Consider the following 17,931-nt stretch of genomic DNA (forward strand, 5'->3'; position numbering starts at 1 on the left):
AATGAAGGGAGACAGGGCAGTTATTTTGTCCAACATCACAATTTATTTCAAAATAACTCTAATTTACTATTAAAAACTTAAAGTTATCCACTATATAATAATTGCTTTAAAACAAAAGTACCCTGTAATTTTACTTAATTTTATCTTAAAATAAATCAATTCTACCCTACTCAATTTCTGATCAACACATTGCTAATTGTTTACCAATTTTTAACTTTGAACAATCGATTAAAGACTTCAATCATTTCAAATAACAGTTGTGTGCTGTCAGTTAATGCAGTATAAAAGTTGAAAACAAAAATATAATGATAATAAAAACCCAAAATACAAATAATAGTCTACATGAAGATGTTATAATGGTTCCATAAAATAACATTTCTGGAACATACAGGAAAAAAATAGTATAAATATTGATTTGCTAATAAAGTTAATAATTTTCCTCAATAGTTTTATTTTGAATAAATCCCAATCAACTGGCCTGCTATTAAAACACAACTCATATATTAAACTACATAAAGTTCAGTCTATACAATAGTTTTCTTTTCTTAGCCAGAGTAGATGTGGCAACACTTGTTACTAGGAACTTAAATTTGAAATAGTAATTTTTATGCTTTCATTTCTATAGAGAAACTAATTTTAGAAATTGGTTATAAAGATTTCAATCGAGAGTAATGAAAAACTAGCATGGTTATATATTACAATGTTGCTTCTTTTATTTGATAAAGTTTCTTTTTCATTTTGGTGATTTTTTTCTGGAAATTGAATTTCCTATGTATGTAAAACACGGTATATCAACACAGATGCAAATTAGTAATTCTGAAAACTTTGAATATAGTTGAATATATTTCCCTTGAAAACAATCATAAACAAAATTAAGTTTTTCTTTGAGACATCAAGACAGTGCTCTGCTTCATAGCACTGCACTATGTCATTTTTTGTTTTACAGAACATACATGGAAAATATTTAGGAGGTTGTGTTTTACTTTATTAAGTCTATGTGATCACTTGGTTTTTTGCATTTTCAAATTCTTACTCAGATTGTTTACTATCATATACATTTTCTCAGAAAAAAGTTGCAAACAAAACACCGAATAAAACGAGGTACCAGATAAACAAGAATTCCTGGTCCTTTCATTACAGTCAATGTATTCTCTACCCTAAGTACCTTTTTCTCCCTGTTTTTATTTGACTATTCAATACTTATAATATTAAACATATAATCGCTGTTTATTAATAGCACTCCATCCTCTGCTTATATAATGCTGCATGCTTATTGAGCTCTATCAAACACCTTACATATTACATATGAAAAAATATGCAAACACTAAAAAAAGTGCTAAATGTCAGAGAAAAAAATTTCCTTGCATAAGAGCAGTTAACCATTAAAATTTTTTTTAAATGTAAAAAAAATTGATACTTATTTACAATTTTGTGGGATGAAAACTATCTTCCATGTATAATAATGTAGAAACAATAATTTTAAGAAGTTTCATTATGTTAGTACTCTAAATATGATCTATATTATTAGCATTTTATCAGTAACATTGAATCAAAAAGAAAAGAAGTAAAAAAAACTATGGAATCCCTGTGGCTCCCTCTGATTTTTGAGACAATCTACGTCTTCCAGTCAATGTCTTCAGATAGATACATTTCTCATATATTCTGCTGTGGAGATTATCTAGATTCATTTATTTCATTAACCAAACTAAATCTCAATTCTGACTGATTGTACCAAAAGAAAAAATCAAGCAAGTCATCAAAACTGTCCTATGTATTTTCTACAGAAACTGGAATTTATATAATTCCTTAAGAGAGGGTCAAATACAAAGGTCTAGATAAGCAACTTGACTGGTCCATTGTGGACCACGAGAACTTCAGAATGTACATAAATAATTTTAGTTTGATACCGTTTATGCACATGTACAACTGCAACTCAAGTACAGTGGTGGCTCATAATCTTTTCTATTTTTATGTCCCATCAATAACTCAAACAAAGAATGTGGGTTTCAGTATGACAGGAAAAAAATCACACTTTCCCTAAGAATAAGAAAGAAGGTATTTGGTATTCTGGGATTTAATTAGACAACAATCTGATCCTAATATAACACAGCGGCTCACATACGAGCTCTGAGATTGATTACAAATCTCCAACATTCATGGGAAGTGTAACTCAAAGAAGTTTACATGAAATCACTGTCACCTAATGCACATAAAAAGAAAAATAATAAAATTTATATCATAGAATGGTTTTGTGGACTGAGATATAATAAGGTGTTAAAAACACTGCCTGACATGCTGTAGCACTACTAGCCAAAAAAAAAAAAAAGAGTCTTAAACTCCACAATGTGCCAACTGCTCATTTTGGACTTGGAATTTGATATCAAATGTAGAATGATGTCTCTTCTCCTATCAAAATATTGCCCATCCACCAAGGCTGATTTAAGTCCCACCTGCTCCATGAATCTTTTTTCAACCTTTCCAACCTCCATAAATCTGTCTCTATTCTTCATCTCAGAAGCATATACTGTCTATGCCAGTTTATCCCAAAGTATATTGGGAAATGTTGCAGAGGATATTAACTGGCATCCTGATGAGATTACCCTCCTTTCAAAAGCAAGGCTTACTCATTAAGAGCTTTTAAACATGGGTAAATTTCTAGAAGCATGATTCCTAAACCAACCAGCATTTATATTTTATATTTCGCATGTTTTACCAAATTTTCCTCCTGAAAAGATGGAAGAATCTCTACTGCACTCAATGAATTGTGTTTTTTTCTTTATCTTTATTGTTGAAAGTATTACAGATGTCTCCCCTTTCCCTACCATTGACCCCTCGTCCCTGCTCCCTACTCCCTGCTTTCACCACACTATTGTCTGTATCCGTTGGTTAAGCATATATGTATATAAGTTCTTTGGCTTATCTCTTCTTGCCCCACCTTCTTCCCTCTGAGGTTCCTCAGTCTGTTCCCTACTTCAGTGTCTCTGGATCTATTTTGTTCATTGGATTCCACATATAAGAGATTATGTGATACTTATCTTTCTCTAACTGGCTTTTTTTCACTTAGCGTAATACTCCCGAGGTTCTTCCATGCTATCTCAAATGGTAAGAGATCCTTCTTTGCTACAGTTGCATAGTATTCTATGGTGTAAATGTACCACAGCATTTTTATCCACTTATCTACTGATGGGCACTTGGGCTGTTTCCAGATCTTAGCTATTATAGTGCTTCTACGAACATAGACATACTTACATTCTTTCTGATTGGTATTTCAGGATTCTTTGGATATATTCCTAGCAGTGGGATCACTGGGTCAAATGGCAATTCCATTTTTAATTTTTTGAGGTAACACCATATTGTTTTCCATAGCAGCTGTGCCAGTCTGCATTCCCACCAGCAGTGTACTAGGGTTCCCTTTTCTCCAGGCCCTCATTAGCCAGCACTTGTCATTTGTTGATGGTAGCCGTTCTGGCAGGTGTGAAGTGATACCTCATTGTCATTTTAATTTGCATCTCTCTGATGATGTGATGTTGAGCATTTTTTTATATGTCTCTTGGCTATATGATTGTCCTCTTGGCAGAAGTGTCTAGGTTTTTTGCCCATTTTTTAACTAGATTGTTTGTCTTCCTTTTATTGAGTTGTATGAGTATTTTATATATTTAGGAAATTACCCCTATCAGATGTATCATTGGCAAATATGTTCTCCCATACAGTGGGTTCCCTTTTCATTTTGATGCTGGTTTCTTTTGCTGTACAGAAGCTTTTTAGTTTGATGTAGTCCCTTTTGTTTATTTTTTCCTTTGTTTCTCTTGCCATAGGCAGTGTATCTGCTATACGAGATGTCTGATATTTTGCTACCTATGTGTTCTTCTAGGATCTTTATGGTTTCACAACTTAGATTTAAGTATTTTATCCATTTTGAGTTTATTCTTGCATATGGTATAAGTTGATGGTCTAGTTTCTTTTAATGGACAATGTTTTTAAATCAGCATTTCATCATAGAAGGTAAGTTTTCCTATACATTCAAGGGGATGCTCTGTTGGGTTAATTAAAAATAAAAAAGAATTTCCTGAAGTGGATTCCTACAAGATATACGCAGGACATGATCAAAATAAGTTTGTAAAATTGTGTGTGTCCAGCCCTGGTCAGTTCGGCTCAGTGGTTAGAGCATTGGCCTGCGGTCCAGAGAGACACGGGTTTAGTTCCCACTAAGGGCACGTACCTCGGTTGCAGTTTGTCCCCAGCCCTGGTTGGGTTGTGTGGGTGCCAGCCACTCGATGTGTCCCTTTCACATCGATGTTTCTCTCTCTCTCTCTCTCTCTCTCTCTCTCTCTCTCTCTCTCTCTCTCTTTCTCCCTCCCTCTTTCCCTCCCTCCCAATCTATCTGAACAAGGAGTAAAAATAATGTCTTCAGGAGAGAATATTAAAAAAAAAAAAAAAAAAGTGTGTCCAAATAATTTTTACTGGCTTCTTTATTGCAGTCCTTCTCAGACTCCTTAATATGCTAAAGTATGCTGTAAATCTCTAAAATAAATATATATTGGGCCACATTTCCCAAACACATTAGGCTACAGAATATTTTCCTCAGAGCATTTCAAGGAAACCGTGTTTCATAGAATACTTTGGGAAATGTTGTTCATCAGTTACTTATAAACCAGTTAATGTTGCTACCTGTTTCATGTGGAGAATTTATTCTTTCCAATGTGATGGGAAGCTACTTACCTTGTTTTATAGTCTTTGTATTCTGCATAACTACCACAATATACTTGGCAGAAAAGGTCTGCAATAAAACTTTGCTGATTAGCTGACCAGTTACATCTTTTACAAAAGAAAAGTATGTATACTAGCAGTTTAAACAGAATACATAAGAAAGTAATGCTCCTAAGTAGGGCCCAAAGTAATTTTTATCATTTTAACTAATGAAAGTACTCTTTGATTTCATCACATACAGAAATGTCATTAAATTCTGCACATTAATAGTGACTGTTTCCTCTCTAACAACAATTCAACAAACACTTGCTACACCCTTTTTAAAAAACAGTATCGCCGATATGTTTGTCTTAGGAACAAAACACTCTCCAATAAACACTTCATCTTGCAGTCTTAATAATTCAAAACATGTGGGATCTCAAAACATTCACAGCGGCTCTTTTTGTGAGAGATCAAAAAAAAAAAAAAAAAAAGTTTCACATCTAAAGAAGATTATCTTTAGGTTGAAAAGGCTGCAGCTTAAAATAATCACATAATTGTATGGTGAATAACAGATACCAGGGAGTCAATTTCTAACTGGGAGAACTGTAAAAGAAAAACGGTTACTATATGGCTATGACTACTAGAGCCAGCATTTGCTATTTGTTTTCTCCCTACACATATCTTTTAAAATATATTTCTCTTATTAATAGGACTCTTTATTAAGGAGCCAAATATTACTTAAGAAACAGAGAGGCTCTGAGTAAAATCACAACTCTTCGCATGCAATATTTCAGAGGGAGCTCATAAATAGTATTTGGTATCTGCTTAAAAGGCAACACATTTTCAGTAATTAAAGCAGAGGATTAAAAGTCAAAACTGTGGCCCTGGCTGGTTTGGCTTAGTGGTTAGAGCTTCATCCTGAGGTCCCAAGAGACCTGGGTTCGATTTCCACTAGGGGCGCGTACCTCGGTTGCGGTTTGTCCCCAGCCCCTGTTGGTTGTGCGGGTGGCAGCCACTTGATGTGTCCCTTTCACGTCGATGTTTCTCTTTCTCTCTCTCTTCCTCTCTCTCCCTTCCACTCTATCTGACAAAATAATGGGAAAATGTCCTCAGGTGAGGATAAAAAAAAAAGTCAAAACTGTGTTTGCCCACTTGACTGTTGCCTGACTAAAGCACATCATGCTGGCTGATATAACATTTTTTTTTTTCTTTATTGATTTCTAGAGAGAGAGAGGGAGAGAGATAGAAACATTGATGAGAGAGAACATCAATTGGCCACCTCCTGCATGCCCTCCACTGGGGTTCTGGCCCACAACCCAGGCATGTGCCCTGACTGGGAACCGAACCAGTGACCTCTTGGTGCATGGGTCGATGCTCAACCACTGAGCTAAATGGGCAGGGCCATGCTGGATGATTTAAAGAACAATATATTTCCTGGCTGGTGTGGCTCAGTGGTTGAGCATCGACCCATGCACCAAGAGGTCACTGGTTCGGTTCCCAGTCAGGGCACATGCCTGGGTTGTGGGCCAGAACCCCAGTGGAGGGCATGCAGGAGGTGGCCAATTGATGTTCTCTCTCATCAATGTTTCTATCTCTCTCCCTCTCTCTCTCTAGAAATCAATAAAGAAAACACTGTTTAGCCCTGGCCGGTTTGGCTCAGCGGTTAGAGCGCCCGCCTGCAGTCCGGAGAGACCCGGGTTCGGTTCCCGCTAAGGGCATGTACCTTGGTTGCAGTTTGTCCCCGGCCCTGGTTGGTCGTGCGGGTGGCAGCCACTCGATGTGTCCCTTTCACATCGATGTTTCTCACTCTCTCTCTTCCTCTCTCTCCCTCCCACTCTGTCTGTACAAAAAATGGAAAAATGTCCTCGGGTGAGGATAAAAAAAAAAAAAGAAAACACTGTTTAAACAAATAAATAAAAATATATTTATAGTTGGAGGTATTTTTTTGGAATGCTTAGACTTTCTACACAAGATAAATGCCATATTTAATATTATAGCAAAAGTTTAAAAATAATTAATTGGCTCAAATTTTTTTAAGTTGTATATATAATTGATTAATCATCTATGATGAGGACCTCTTCCATACATTATAATTTAATTCTCTTAATAGTTAATCTCCTCTCTCCACATGTTTTAAGTCTGTCCTCCTTCCTCTGCAACACGCTGGCTCTCCTCTGTAAGTGCATAGCCCCCTACAGTCTGGACACTTAGGATTATAACATGTCCTATAAAATATATATGTCTGTTAAATGAAAAATAAAAATTATGAAAATATGTAACTTAACTTATGCAATAAGAAAGGCCAGGAAACAGAAAATATTCCAGAAAAAAGTATCTTTGGTGACCTGAGAATCTGTCCAATTTGTTCCATTTAAAAAAGGTCTAGTTTAGAACACAAGACTACATAATGCTAACTACCAGATTCAAAACACAGATAATTTATCTGCATTTGCAATAGAGAAAAAAAGATGTGTTATCATTGAAAAAAATATATTTTAAGGGTTGAAGAGGCCAACTTGTTAACAGATGAGAAAATTCAGTTTCTATATACTTGCCTTTTGCTGGGAAAGCAGCCAAATTTGTAACTGAATCTCAGAAAGTCTATATTTTATGATAGCTATATACATGTAAATGAACAGTATATAAAATACAGTCACTCTCTTTTCACGTTACTTAAATAATAAGGGATGAGTGTACCATTAAGAAAACATTCTCTGTTCCACCTTTTTTAGAAACTAAAGACTTCAAGATGTCTTCAAAAATTATGTCATTTTAGAATTTCAATGTTTCCATAAAACTACACAGAAGAACTGCTTTACTGTATTCTCAAAATAAAAACATATCTTGGTTAGAGGTAGAATTCACTATCATGATCTTATTTTTGGAAAAATACTTGCATTTTATAATCACACCTTCCATCCTTTTATAAGCAGAAGTGCTACACAGCTGACTCAAACGTAAGTGTCTCTAACAGGTCTCAGGACAATAGATTGTTTCAATATATGTACAACATGTTCTACTTAGTATTAACCATTAAAGACAAAGTTGTATTAGAGAATTTATAGCTTGAACATTAGAGTTCCTTAAAATTAATATTTTATGGAAAGACTATACAGATGACAAGGTATAAATTTGACTGGAGTTAAAAAAAAAATAGCAAAACCAGGATTCAGTAATAGCACCACACATGAAAGTCAATGTTTACATTAACTATAGGCAAAATATTATGACAAAGAATTTGAAGCCAGTTCTCCAAGTGTGACAGGATGATGTCAAAGCAGTTAATCATTTGAAAACAAGAAATTTAAAACCGTGAGTCTCCATAATACTTTGTATTGAAATGAGGGTAACCATAAATGTACTTTCTGCCACATACTGGTTTGCTGATTATGTTATGGAAAATGGGGGTGGGGGGTATTAAGAAAAGTTAATGCTATTAAAAAGAATGTGGTAAAAGTTGATGTTTAGTAATATTTTCATTACCTGAAAAATTTTACAGGATTTTAAACCCACTTGTTAAGCAGGTATATAACCTTGTGATTAGATTAGAAGAATAACCGATAGACTTCAATTGAGATGAAAATTTCCCAACTGGATTTCAGTAACAAAAAACTTGGCACAATTTTTGGCGAACAGTTTTCTTTCTCCATTTGGACCTATATAGCTTTGTGCGGAATCATTTTCCAGTTATAATAGCCATTAAATAAACAAACCAAACTTTAAAACCAAATGTTCAAAGTATTAAGTATATTTTTAGAAAGTAATGATTTATATTATATTGTATTACTTCACAAAAATGTTAGCATTATTCCATTTCTATGTTTATATTATGAATGAAAGTAAATAAATTTCTTTTCAAAATAGCAGTTATTTCATTCTCTTATACCTTTAAATTTCCACCTTGTATATTTTATAAGGTATATAATTAGGCCATGTATATTATGAAAAGTTATAAATATAATGCAAGTATATCCTTAAACATATTTTATGTATGTATGTACATATATATTTATATTTTACAAATAGATATAGTCAACAAAAATATTTTCAGAAATCATGGCTTTAGCCAATGACATATTTAGAGCCCAATTTTGTATAGACTGCTTTCTTTGGGTAGTTATCTATTCCAGTTTACTGTTTAATCAATAATTAGTGTGTATCCTACTCTGTGTTCAGAGGTAGTTTCATAAAAAAACTCAGTACATTTTCTAAAGTAATCATTTTTACCAATGTATAAATAAATCATAAGATTACTTGAAAATATCTTAAGGGTTTTTCACCACATAAGTATGATAAAATAATCTTAGGAATGGGTACTTCCACTTTCTATTTGCATTTTGCTATTTTCTGAACACAGAAATCTTAAAACGATATTCTTTTTTATTTGTCTTTTTAATACATTTAAATTACTAGAAAATGTATAACTTGTATAATCTCCTTATGAGTCCAAAATGCTTAACACATTGAGCTATATGCTCTACATATAAATTTTAAATAAACATTAAATAATCTACACATTAATATTTCTCTCTATAAAGAGGATTTTGCTATGCTTAATACTAATTTTATTTGTGCCACTTTGAACAATCTGACCATAATATTTTATGGAATTAGAAGGGATCTTAAGATCTTCACCTAATAGCTTTACTTAACAAATAAGGGAGTAGAGACCAAGAAACTTGCTGGTTAAATGATAAGAAGCCAGGTCATGTAAATCTGTATCCAACATTTTCCCCATTAAACTGTATGAATGTATGAAACTCACTGGTGAATTAACTTGTAATGATGTGCTATTGGGACAGAGTTTCCAATGATAAATACATTCTTAAAGTACTCTCTTCGTTGTAAGATAATTATAAGCAGTATTTGCAGTCCCATAAGATATTTATCTGGTGCCAGAGCAATTTCTCTAAAGCCAAGGTAACTGGATGTTTGTAAAAAGTCCTACAAGTTTCCTGTAATGTTTCCACTTAGTGTAACAGCTGATTTGATAAGGTGTCTGTGATTTGCATTATAAAAAACAGACTAGCTCATCTTTTTGTGGAAATGTTGTTCTATTTGTATGAATCCTACTCTACTGAATATTTGTTAATTGCCTGCCTGAAATCCATTAAATCTTCATTTGGTATTAGAAGCCCGATTTTTTGTTTGTTTAAAGATTTACTCCTCCCCAACTCTCAGACCATGACCTTACCTAGCCAAACAAAAACACAGTGAGGTAACAAGACCCAGTGACACTTTTGCTGAGAACATGGCTCCAGAAGACCTTGAGATGGTGATGGGATCGGGCTTCGGCAGCAGCATCCCAACCACGGGAAACCTGGCTTCACACCCACTCTCATGCATCCTTTCGCGATTAGCTCCCTGTTTCCCCCTGTGGGAGAATCCTTGACAGACTCTTTTTGTTAAACCTGAAAATAAAAGCTCCCTGTCATGCCAGGGATTATATAAATCACAGAGTGTTAGTCATATGTCATGAGAGTTAGTCATGTTCACTTTTTATTTATGTGCATAATTGCTGCTAGTTCCATATACAACCAACCTTTATTCTCATTTCCTTATTGATATAGTTAGATGCAATGAGACATAACTTCAATTGCTTCAACAAGCCTTTCCCTCTCTCCTCAAGTGCATCACTTCATCACTAGGTTAGGTATTTTTTTACTTTTTAATTTTGTCTAAAATATACTAATAAAATAGGTACCATGCTATAGTTTGAGTTTTCATATCCGGAATTAAATTATTGAGTACTGTTAAATTAATCAATATTAATTTTTATGTAGTCTATAATCTGTCTTTTCAAATATGACCAGTATTCAATTTTGAATACACTAAGACACTTTTATTACATATTATTTTGTTTTAAAGTTTGTACACACAGATTATCTTAAGTAATTTTCCAGTTTAGAAATGATAAAATTTATAAATGTAGACTTTTTAAATGTAGGTATGAATTATGCTTTCATCACTTAGACAATCTTTACATGTTTAGTTAGTAAAAATTTTGTGCCACAAGACATCTGAGTATCGATTAGACCGGTGCTCCTTAAAGTTTAGTGCACATATGAATTACCTGGGGATCTGGTTAAAATTCAGGCCCAAGAACAGAAAAATAGCCCCAATCTTGTATGTTCTAACATTCAGTGGTGAACTGAGTCTCTCCCTGCACCTAGAAAACAGGTTCAGAGAGCAAAGATTTAAGCTGCTCCTCGGAAGAGGTAGCTGTTGCACATTTGGCTAAGTTCTGAATAGTTGCAGAAACACGTTCTTTCACTGAAATCATAATTTGCCTTCCATCAATGCTCCTTGAACATGTTTAGATGCTTGCTTTCTACTGGACCAAGGATTAAGACTCTAAGTCTCTTTAGCACCTGTGAAACTTAATTTGCTGCTAAAGAAGCAAACCATTGTTACAAACTCACATGTACCATATCCAATTAGAATTATAAACTACTACTTGACTTATAAAAAAAAGATTTGTTTGTTTGTTTTTGCAGGAACACTATAGTTATTAGATTAATAATTCATTTTCAGCAATACAAGTAGAGAATATATCACAATGCTGGTACAAACATACTTAGTATGGTTTAATGGTTACAAATAATGGAGGTACTACAAGTCTGTGATAAGGATGATATGAAAGGTCATTCTGAAACAATGAAGAAGTGTCTTAAAAAATCTATCAGTGGCCCTGGCCGGTTTGGCTCAGTGGTTAGAGTGTCAGCTTGTGGACCAAAGAGTCCTGGGTTCGATTGTGGCCAAGGGCACGTACTGTACTTCAGTTATAGTTCGTCCCCGTCCCTGGTTGGGGTTGTGCAGGTAACAACTAATCGATGTGTCTCTCTCACATGGATGTTTCTATATATATATATCTCTTCCCCTCCCACTATGTCTAAAGATAAATGTAAAAATATCTTCAGGTGAAGATTTAAAAAAATAAAAATAAAAAGGCAAATAGTGTCATTCATTTATATATTAAAAAAATCTATCAGTGACCTTAGATATTTTTATAGAAATTACTGTGGCATTATTGGTGGAGATTTTTATATAAAGAATTGTTAGTGAGTGAATAGCTTTTAATTGTTTCATTAAAAGCTTTTTATTTTGAATCTATTAAACTAAAATCTCCTGTTGGTTAATAAAGTATTAAAATAGTACTGACTGGTAATATTTAATTAAATGTAGCATTCATTCACATCATAAAAGTTACCATTTTAGTAACCATGGCAACGTATCTTCCCATAAAAGGAATATACAGAAATGAATACTGTTGCACAAATGGTACTTGTAACAGTTAGTGATCCAACACTTAACTTGTGCACCACAAACCAAGTTTTGTAGATATCCATATATAGCATGTATTTTTAATCTTAAATTTTACTTTTGAAAAAATGTACACTTCCACAAACTCATTCATGCTATCGCTACCTAGGATTGCAATCAAAGATGGTTAGTATTTAATAAATCTTAAAGTACACAAGTACATGTCTTCAGATCACCAGTTTTCTGCTTAAAACATTCCTGAGATTTGTGGACAATACAACTGATAGTGTTTAAGCTAGAGATTAATCCAAATGTCAGATTTAAAAAAAAAGAAGAATTTCCTAGCAAGATCTGGGGTTCTTCAAAGCCAAGAGATGAAATATATAGTAATTTTTAAAACAAAAACAAAACTTGTAAAAATGTTTGCACTCATTATAAATATTTTTCCAGTAGTAACTTTGCTAAAATAACAGCTTGGAAGTATCAAGGCTACACATTCTGGGGGGTGACGGGGGATAAATAGGCATGTGTTTACTGTTCAGCATTCTGTTTGCACTAGAAGGGGCAGCCAAGTGGCAATCTTTTCATAAGGTTTCAGCCTCTGTACTTAATTTTCACCATATTATGAACTCTTCCCAAACAGCCTAGGAACAAAAATCTTTGTCAAAATGTTTTATTTTAAAAAATGAAGCATACAGGGATTACTACATTGGGGTTACCATGAAGCAACAGTGAGTTCATTCTTCAGCAAAGACAGAGCTCTGATGGTAATAAGGGTCCTAATACTTTGAGCAAAGTCAGCTTTAGGGAGCCATAAAAAGTATGGTTAAAAAGCCCAACTGGCTCCATTAAACTGGATGCAGAAGTGATTCTAACCACCCGGGTGTCAAATGAGCTTCCGGATGTTCCTAATGTGAGTATCACCAAACTTCAGGAAAAAGACTGGGTAACAGAAAGGAAATGAAAGTCAGAGAGGATGGGACCAAAGGTCCCTTATTAACATTACTTTGCTGAACTTCCAGGAAAATATTTTAATTTGGTCTAGGCTTCCTTACACACAACCCTACCATATGAGAAAATTTTGTGAAAACTATTGACTATTTATTGTAAAGTAATTTTATTCTTGTTTTCCTTGGAGATTTTCTTTAGCCCCAGAAATCATGGTGACATTTTACTACTCTAACTTATCCTAAACATTCCTACTGAAAGGATAAATCCCACACAATAAATTATTAGGGTACTGTTCTTTATTAGAACCATAAATACTAGCATTTAAAGTCATATCACTAATAGACACTGGCAATCTGTTTTCTCAATCTAGAGTATTTGCATTCCATCAAAGTGTATGGATTTACAGTAAACTACATTAAAGTAGCAGTAATAAGGGAAAACTACCAATAATGATTTTTTTTAAAGATAAAGCTGGCTGCCACTTAGCATTAGCACCCTGTGGTCCTAGACTCCTAATACCATGTTGCTTTATCACAGAGTGTGAGCTCAGTTAAGCTCAAACTGAATAAGGCCTTCAGTCATTTGCTTGATTTCATCCTAGGAAATCTTATGTGCACAAAACCAAAAATGTATAGATTAAAAAAAAAAAAAAGAAACTTCATATAGAAACATAAGTTTCAAAATATTTATTGAAAAACAATTCACCATGACATTCCTATACCACAAACATACCACAGGGCTCTAAATAATCAACAAAAGTATACAAAGCCTATCCTGAAAATATCTTTGGAGGTTTAAATATATAGACCCATGAGGATAGGGCTGAGAAACTTAAAAATGTTAGTCATTGGTCATACAGACTATTTAGCAATTAATAAAAGAGGCGCCTCTTGGCATCAGAATATAATTAACTGGGAGGGGGTGAGGTGCAGGGGAACCAATGTACTCTTTTAGAAATTAAAAGAAAATAATTCAATGTAACAAATAAACTCAGGTTTTGAAATCACACAGATATAATCTTAGGACCTGGGCTTGCATCATCTCTTTAGGTTCCTTTCCCAGTGAATCCCCTCCTGAAAAATTAAAAATGCTGGCTCATAATTAACAAGACTCCAAATAACAGCTTTAAATACAGTTATATTTGGAAAGTTCAAAAAAGTGTTTAAAATCAAATTTATCTGAAATCTCCAATTAATTTTTCTATATTGAACGTGGCAGACAGATTAGATCCCTCCCCTGCCCACCCCCCTTCGCCAAACATGCTTGTTAAAAGAAAATCAAAATGCAGCACACATCCATGCACCTATACATTGCACCAGGTAGTTAGCCAGGGATATAACTCTAACAGCCAAATCCTGAGCCCCTGAAAATAGGGGGAAACCCTAATTCTTAACTATAGTGGCACCAAATAGGTCACTCTAATAAGAACTGAGGTAATAGCAAAAGACCTTTTTGATTTTTGGATTGATAACGTCTCACATTTCTCAAATCTGAATATTACCTCAACATTAAACAACCTGACTTAAAAAAAATCAAAACCCATAAACAGAAAGACAAGTTAGTGAAATATATATATATTATTTATAGACTTTCTTCTGACATTGCCATCTGTGTACCTTGGCTAAAGTTATGCCACTTAAATTGCCAGATTTCCCTAGTTTGTTCTCTATTACATGAATATAAGTTTTGAATTATCACTTTTCATTATACATTTAAATCATTCTACTGATAAAAGTAAATGTAGGGGTTAAAATAATAATCCAAAGCCTCTGGTCCAAATAACCCTTTAACCCTGTTCACATGAGACTGGTTCTTCTTAGATCCTCCTGGTCCTGTTAACAAATACTAACAGAGCATCTTGCATTATTGTACCAAAACAAAAAAGAAAAACCAAGAGTTAAAAATGGCTGGCCTTTCAGCTCTTCTGTTACAGATCAACACTGGTCCAGTGCAGATGAACCTGACCACCCTTTCCTTGTAGCAGAGATCTGGAGTGGTTGCATGCACTTTTCTGGGTCAGGTAGCCAAGCCCAAGTCAGATGTCCCTCTTCTACTGGCACTTCTATCAACTTTTCTATACTGCATATAAAGATTTCCCCGTGATATTTCTTTACAGTACAGTATTGAATACCTTCACAAGGAAGAATTATAGAGTTGTTAAAAAGTTGTTAAAATCATCCTTACATAATAAGAATACAACTCTTAAACTCTTAAAATAGTTTTATTTAGGGGTTCTTTTTTTCTTTCAGGCTTTCTGAAAAATGAATTATTAAAAAAAAAAAAAAAAAAAAAAGATTTCCTGTTGTCTGTTCTACTGAGTTAAAAATATGGGCCAGACTACTTATATATGTGGTATATGCTAAATATAACTGAATACATGCTTATTCCTATGGACACTGAAAGATAGGCATCACCCAAATAGGGTCAATGGGCTGGGCTTGTGTTTCAGTGCAAATTCCAGCCCCAGAAAACAATATGGTTTTTATTTCACAGTATGAATTCCCTGGAACCTGGGAAAGGTAAATTAGGTAGCTGAGGTCATGCCTCAGCAGCTCTGTCTCTCAGCATTCTGCGAAATCAGGAAGGACTGCACCACTTCTTCCGTGGACTGGGGGCTGATGTCGACGTCATCAAGAGCATTGGTCTCTGAATATTGTTGATCTTGAAACTGGTTCCATTTAGACAGAACATTGTGATCTTCATACACTTTCTCATAATTTCCAGTAGAGTTGCAAACCTTAATGATACCTTGGTCATCAGATTCTACTCCACTGTAGCCTTCAACAAAAAGTTTCTTCCCAGTTGCTATAGATTACAAATAAAGTTTCTCAGCATTTTCATACTGATTCCTGTCATAGTTAAATAGAGAAGCCTGATGTCCCACTAAAAGGGCTACTTTATAATCTTCTTGATGAAAAAGTTTCTCTTTAATCTGAGTTGCTTTGATATGCATTTCTTCAGCTTCCTTAAATGTTCTCATTGACTGAAAAAGTCCTCCAAGATTTCCATAGTGTTTTGCAGACTGTACATTGAATTCCCCAAAAGTTTTTTTAACTAGTTGGAGCGAAGATAGGTGTGAATCATGAGCTTCTTCTTCTTCTTTTTTATTTTTTTTTATCATGATTTTCTTTTATTATTAATTTATTTTTGTTACAGATGTTTCTCCTTTTTTCCCCATTGACACCCTCCTCCCCATCCCCCCACCCTGTCCCCAGCTTTGTTGTTCATGTCCATCGGTTATGCATACATGCATATAAATTCTGTGGTTTATCTCTTCCCTCCACCCCCTTTTCTGAGGATTGTCAGTCTGTACCCTACTTCCACGTCTCTTGGTCTACCCTGTTCCTCAAACTGTTATGTTCATTCTTGAGGCAGCCTCTGTTTAGTTTTTTTATTATGAGAGTCAGTTGCAATCTCCTCTAAAATAAGTGCTTTCGTGCTCTTTGAAGAAGCCAAAAGAAGATGATCTTCAGGTAGGATGTGGGTAATCCTACCAATAGCTCTTTCTGCATGAAATAAGTGTATTGTCAAATTTCCCAGAGCTATATTGGTGAACATAAGACGAATAAACCAAATCTTCATGAGTTGTTTCTACATGGATATTTTTGCCACCAAACACTGACTGCTGAATGTCAAGGGCTGCCTGATAAATTGTAACAGACTGACAGATATTATCTACATTGAGTAAGTAGAACCCATAATCTAGCAGTGTATCAGAATATCTTGGGCGTTTGGATCCAAAATGATTCCATGCCAAATACACTGCATATTTAATGAACTGTTCTGCCTTCTTAAATTCACATTTTACAACACAAGCCTTAGAAGCTTGTCTTAAAACACCCACCACGACTGTGATTTCTTTCGTTGCCTCAATGCACCATTTGTATGCCTCATCATAGCAACATTTTGCAATCAGGAGTGCACACAGTTCTCCACAAAGTGCAGCTTTGTTTGCTTGCTGGCCACGTTTTGATATATATATCCATGTATATCTGAGCTAACTTAAATGTTTCTTCCCCCAAATGGTATTTACACATTCCATCTCTCACATGAAGCAACCTCACACAGCATTCTACTGCACAACACCAATGAAGCATCTCATCATGTAGAGTATACAACTGAAGGCAGGGCAGAAAAACGTTCTTAGCACCAGTGTACCAGCCTGCATCGGAAAGAAAGCCACTTCAAACCAAACCAACCTGAATGGATTTTCCCCTTATTGCAGCGTCTGATTCGGCTATGTATGCGCACCTCCTATAAAACCTGGAAACAGTGATGAAGCAAATGCCTTTTATCCAGAGCTCTCAATACTTGAGCAAAAACTTCCCATTCACAAAATTCAGTCCCAGTTGACATAAGCGTCCCTGTTGGTAAAGCTTGTAGTAACATGGAACTGGCTGTTCTTGGGCAAGGAGCAGATATAGCTGTCCAGGACGGGCAGAAGAGCACTGGTAGCCCTGGCTCCACGGGGACAAGCTGGGGATGGAAGGGAGAGCAAGGCAAGGAGCTGGGGACAGTGGGCCAAGGCCGAACACTCCGGATTTTCTAAAAGAAGTTTCATTTTACATATGTTTTACCTTTCCCTCCCCACACAAAGCCAAACTGCTTGTAGAGATATTTGATTGATAGACTCTAAACCTTCCAATTCTTTGTTTACAGCGATTCAAAATAATCTTACTTGCTTCTAATTATTAGGTAATGGGTATTAATTTTATTTAAGAAATTATAAACTAAAAATCCTACTTCAGTGTCATTGAAATAAGTTTACCTGTGTCTCTTTAAAAATTGAGATAGTCATTTACTTAAATTAATAAAAAATATATGACAAGCCTGACTGGTGTGGCTCAGTCATTGAGCGTTGACCCATGCACCAAGGATCACCAGCTTGGTTCCCAGTCAGGGCACATGCCCAGATTGTGAGTCAAATCCCCAGTGGGGGGCATGCAGGAGGCAACCAATCCATGTTCTCTCTCATCAATGTTTCTCTCTCTCTCCCTCTCCCTCTCCCTCTCCCTTTCCATTCCTCTA

At 34.9% G+C, this 17,931-nt stretch overlaps 1 protein-coding gene and 1 pseudogene across 5 annotated transcripts in view; both read right to left on the reverse strand.

Annotated features, from left to right (window-relative positions):
- Positions 1 to 17,931, reverse strand: part of GRIK2 (glutamate ionotropic receptor kainate type subunit 2) — a 590,297-nt gene that overhangs the window by 462,960 nt on the left and 109,406 nt on the right. The gene's annotated exons all lie outside the window — the stretch shown is intronic.
- On the reverse strand, positions 15,449 to 17,464 carry LOC118621253 (annotated as a pseudogene).

The sequence above is a fragment of the Molossus molossus genome, unplaced genomic scaffold (genome assembly GCF_014108415.1).
Source record: "Molossus molossus isolate mMolMol1 unplaced genomic scaffold, mMolMol1.p scaffold_m16_p_8, whole genome shotgun sequence".
Lineage (NCBI taxonomy): Eukaryota > Metazoa > Chordata > Mammalia > Chiroptera > Molossidae > Molossus > Molossus molossus.